This window comes from Rhipicephalus microplus, unplaced genomic scaffold (genome assembly GCF_043290135.1).
Source record: "Rhipicephalus microplus isolate Deutch F79 unplaced genomic scaffold, USDA_Rmic scaffold_175, whole genome shotgun sequence".
Taxonomy (NCBI): Eukaryota; Metazoa; Arthropoda; class Arachnida; order Ixodida; family Ixodidae; genus Rhipicephalus; species Rhipicephalus microplus.
Window position 1 is genome coordinate 25,001 of NW_027464746.1, and position 4,734 is coordinate 29,734.

General features: G+C 58.0%; 2 non-coding genes across 2 annotated transcripts; both read right to left on the reverse strand.

Annotated features, from left to right (window-relative positions):
- Positions 1-1,047: 1,047 nt before the first annotated feature.
- Positions 1,048-1,200, reverse strand: LOC142791573 (5.8S ribosomal RNA). Its single transcript, XR_012890309.1, has one exon. It is a non-coding gene; the product is annotated as a 5.8S ribosomal RNA (ribosomal RNA).
- A 1,719-nt stretch (positions 1,201-2,919) lies between these two features.
- On the reverse strand, positions 2,920-4,734 carry LOC142791590 (small subunit ribosomal RNA). Its single transcript, XR_012890325.1, has one exon. It is a non-coding gene; the product is annotated as a small subunit ribosomal RNA (ribosomal RNA).

Genomic DNA, 4,734 nt, shown 5'->3' on the forward strand with positions numbered 1-4,734 from the left:
TCGGCTTCCCCGCTGCACGCGTGCGGCGCACAACCGGTGTGACGTGGAAGTGACGGGACACGTTCGTAAACCCATCGCGAACCGAGTACGACGCCCTACCAAGTGCGCCCGCAACCCTGTACAGGGTCACATCTTCACAAGGCTGGCAAGCGGCATTCCGCTGCGCGCGTGCGTCGTCCGAGCAGTTGCGTGATAAACGACCGTGTCGAAAGCCCAAACACCGCCGAGGCCAGTCGCCGCCGCCGCAAGGGCAGCCACGCAGCCTGGCGAGAGGCATCGTCTCGTGTAGCGTCGCCCCCGCCCCAACTGGAGTGGCCCAGTTTTTTGAACGGGACGGGAACTGCGAAGCACTTAGACCGACGGCGGACTACGACGAGAACGCCTTAAGCTTCGCCAACGTTTCGCCAACTCGTGCGGGAGACTTTTTCCGCTTCGCGGCAAGTCGTCGCGCCGTGCTCTCCGCATCAACCGCGTACGCAGCGAACCGCAAACGTCGGGCGCAGCCTCCTCACCTCCCTGCGCTTTGCGCGCGAACGTTCCCTGTTCGCGCGGCAAAGCCTGGAGGAGGCACGGCCCCGCAGCGTGTTCGAGCGCCCGGTCTACGGGACACCCTGCTTACTTCGAGGGCAACAAGCGCAACGCAAGGCTGCGATCTCGCGCACTTTGCGCACGGCTGGAGAAGCTTTGCTGGCCGGCTTTCGCTCCTCGTGTTTACCGTGCGTTAAAGTTGCGCGTCCGTGGCTCTCGCAGCTCTTGCGCGCCCGGTCGCAGAGAGGAGTACGCAACCTCGACCGCACTTTCCCTGCAGGCTTCCTTCCGACTCGAAGTCCTGCGGCGGTCTCAACGAGGTGCCACATCCTCAATGCAGTCGGTCGCCCCCGTTTCGGTTGGGCTCTGGCACGACGGTCGCCACCGTCTCGCCCTTGAGTGGCCGCTGTTGGCGCTCGCTGTGAGGTGTTCAGCGTGCTGTCCGTGTTGCCGACGCGGTCAAAACGAGTCGACGGCTCACGTTCCCTTGTGCGCCGAAGGCTCTCTTGATATGTGATCCGACCCTCAGACAGACGAAGCCAAGGGAAGACCCAAGGCCGCAATGTGCGTTCAAAGAATCAGTGCTCAGTGTGTCCTGCAATTCACACCAAGTCTCGCAGCTGGCTGCGTTCTTCATCGACCCGAGAACCGAGTGATCCACCGCTTAGAGTCGTGAAAAAGTGTTTGTTCAATTCCGTACAGTCAAAACCAAACGTTTCTGGCACTCGGCCAAACAGTGGCCAAGAAGGGCGCTTTTCAGCGCACGCTTGGACTCCAAAACTCTGCCGCGCCTTTTTCGGCTGCCGCAAATCGAGCAAACGGTGTGTTTCGGACGGCGTTTCGCTTTCGCTACTTGCGAGTGCTTTCGTGGTCCACCCCTCTATAAATACTCGGGAGGCGTCGAAGCCGGTTCTCCAAGCCGGACCCGTAGGTATCGTTGTGTGCTCGCTCTCATTGGCCCGCCTAACCAGAAAATGCCTGCGGTACACCCATTTGGATAAGAGTGCACGCAGATGCGGGCCTCGACGGCTACACATTTCCTCGGGCGGCCGCCTCCCGGCCTCCGTGGAGCGCGGGATGCACGGTCCCATCGACAAGCCTCTCCCGTTTTTACCGTGGCGTCGCGGTTCACCACGGCAGGCGGGTCGGTCTCCTCCGCATAAAAAGGGGGACCCCCGCTTTTTGTTCCACGAAATCGCACAAGCTTTTTTCGCATCCACGGTTTGCCACCGCACACCAAAATGCCGATCCGGCTGCCTACTTTAGCCAACAGGTGGAGCCAGGCGCGCCGTACTTGCGCGGCACTTCCCACGTCCACCGAAGTCGGTGCCAAGGACCACTTTCGGCGCCGGAGCCGCGTACGAGCCTACTCGAGGCGGAAGAACGAAGCCAGCAAGGGCCTGGCCGCAAGTGCGTTCAATTGTCGGGACGTCCAAGTCCCTCGTTCTTCCGTGCTTCCTCTTTCGGCAAGTCGTTGCGGCACCTTCCCAAAGCGCGCAGACCCGCTAATCGCGACGAGCGCGACGTGGCCGTGCCGCCTTTCCCTCGGCAGCAAGCAAAACGCCTGGCAACGTCGACGCTCCCCTAACCGCGATCTCGCACCGTGTTTCGTGTGGCGAATTCAAAAGCCGGCCGGCGCTGCTGCAACCATTACGGTCGGTACGCATACGCCGCGGAGGGCGGGACGGTCATCGGAGCGTGCGGTTCCTCCATCGAGTACTGCGCACCTCGGCCGTCGCATCGCCGTGCCATGACCGGCCGCGCGTCAACGCGAACCGGTGCCAGCGAGATCCCTCGCCTGCAAGAACCGACCGGCAGCCTCCGTCACCCGAGGACGCGGAGGCGCTTGCCGCGGACGGCGGGACGGTATGCACTGGTGCACAGCGGACCCGTCACATCGCCAGTTCCTTGACCGACCGCCGACGCTTGTGCCGTTCCTCTCGTACTTGGCAGTCGCCGCGCGATTGTCGGGTCTCGTTCTTGCACGCTCGAACGGTCGGGAGGGCACTCGGCTGGCGTTTCGGGAACGCGCAGCCTCGCCTTCTACCGACGTAACCACGACTCGCCGTTCGCGCTCCGCCGCTCCTGTTTACAGTACTAGGCGGTCCCGCAGCGGTCGGGTCGCGCATTTCGAGCGCTTCGAGCCACGGTGCAGTGGCGGGTCGAAAGCCGACCTATGAGTGCGTTGCGCCGTTTGTACCCGCGTCCGCCACCTGGCCGACCGTCCAAGGTCGCGGTGTTGGCGTCCGCTGGGCGCAACAATTTGTCACGGGGTGCCGCTCCACATTCAGGCAGCCCCGTGGGGAAAAGCCGACCCCGCGTCCAAACGGGGTCAGCGGCAGAAAGTGTCGGGCGCAGACGCAGCTGAGGCGCTCACCCTTCACAATCCGTTAATGATCCTTCCGCAGGTTCACCTACGGAAACCTTGTTACGACTTTTACTTCCTCTAAATGATCAAGTTTGGTCATCTTTCCAACAGACCGGCGCAACCGAAAGGCCGCGCCGGACATCGGTCCGAAGACCTCACTAAATCATTCAATCGGTAGTAGCGACGGGCGGTGTGTACAAAGGGCAGGGACGTAATCAACGCGAGCTTATGACTCGCGCTTACTGGGAATTCCTCGTTCAAGGGGAACAATTGCAAGCCCCTATCCCAATCACGAAAGAAGTTCCACGGGTTACCCAGTCTTTTCAGACAGGGATAAAGACACGCTGCTTCCTTCAGTGTAGCGCGCGTGCGGCCCCGGACATCTAAGGGCATCACAGACCTGTTATTGCTCTGTTTCGTGCGGCTAGGAGCCGCTTGTCCCTCTAAGAAGGTTGTAAGGTGCTGGGAACCCCGCACCTATTTAATAGGCTAGAGTCTCGTTCGTTATCGGAATTAACCAGACAAATCGCTCCACCAACTAAGAACGGCCATGCACCACCATCCACCGAATCAAGAAAGAGCTCTCAATCTGTCAATCCTCCCAGTGTCCGGGCCGGGTAAGTTTTCCCGTGTTGAGTCAAATTAAGCCGCAGGCTCCACTCCTGGTGGTGCCCTTCCGTCAATTCCTTTAAGTTTCAGCTTTGCAACCATACTTCCCCCGGAACCCAAATACTTTGGTTTCCCGGAAGCTGCCCGCCGAGTCATTTGAGTAACTCAGGCGGATCGCTGGTTGGCATCGTTTATGGTCAGAACTAGGGCGGTATCTGATCGCCTTCGAACCTCTGACTTTCGTTCTTGATCAATGAAAACATTCTTGGCAAATGCTTTCGCAGTAGTTCGTCTTGCGACGGTCCAAGAATTTCACCTCTAGCGCCGCAATACGAATGCCCCCGTCCGTCCCTCTTAATCATTACCTCGTATTCCAAAAACCAACAGAACAGAAACGAGGTCTTGTTCTATTATTCCATGCAAGTTTATTCAGGCGACTCGCCTGCGTTGAGCACTCTAATTTTTTCAAAGTAAAAGCACCGGCCATCTCGAGGCCCACAATGAAGTGCACCAAGAAAGAACCGGCATGATGTTCAGTCCGAGCCGTCGCATCGGGTAGATGCACTACTCGTCTGGAACTGAGATCCAACTACGAGCTTTTTAACCGCAGCAGCTTTAGTATACGCTATTGGAGCTGGAATTACCGCGGCTGCTGGCACCAGACTTGCCCTCCAATTGATCCTCGTTAAAGGATTTAGAGTGTACTCATTTCAATTACGGGGCCTCAAAAGAGTCCCGTATTGTTATTTTTCGTCACTACCTCCCCGTGCCGGGAGTGGGTAATTTGCGCGCCTGCTGCCTTCCTTGGATGTGGTAGCCGTTTCTCAGGCTCCCTCTCCGGAATCGAACCCTGATTCTCCGTTACCCGTAACAACCATGGTAAGCAAGTAACCTACCATCGAAAGTTGATAAGGCAGACACTTGAAAGAAACGTCGCCGGCTCGTGGCCATGCGATCAGCACAAAGTTATCCAGAGTCACCACACAATACGGGCCGAAACCCGATCGATCTTGGTCTAATAAAAGCACCCGTTACCCAAAGGGCTCCAGGCTCACTGCATGTATTAGCTCTAGAATTGCCACAGTTATCCAAGTAGGAAGAAACGATCTAAGGAACCATAACTGATTTAATGAGCCATTCGCGGTTTCGCCTTATTTCGGCATGTACTTAGACATGCATGGCTTAATCTTTGAGACAAGCATATGATTACTGGCAGGATCAACCAGGTA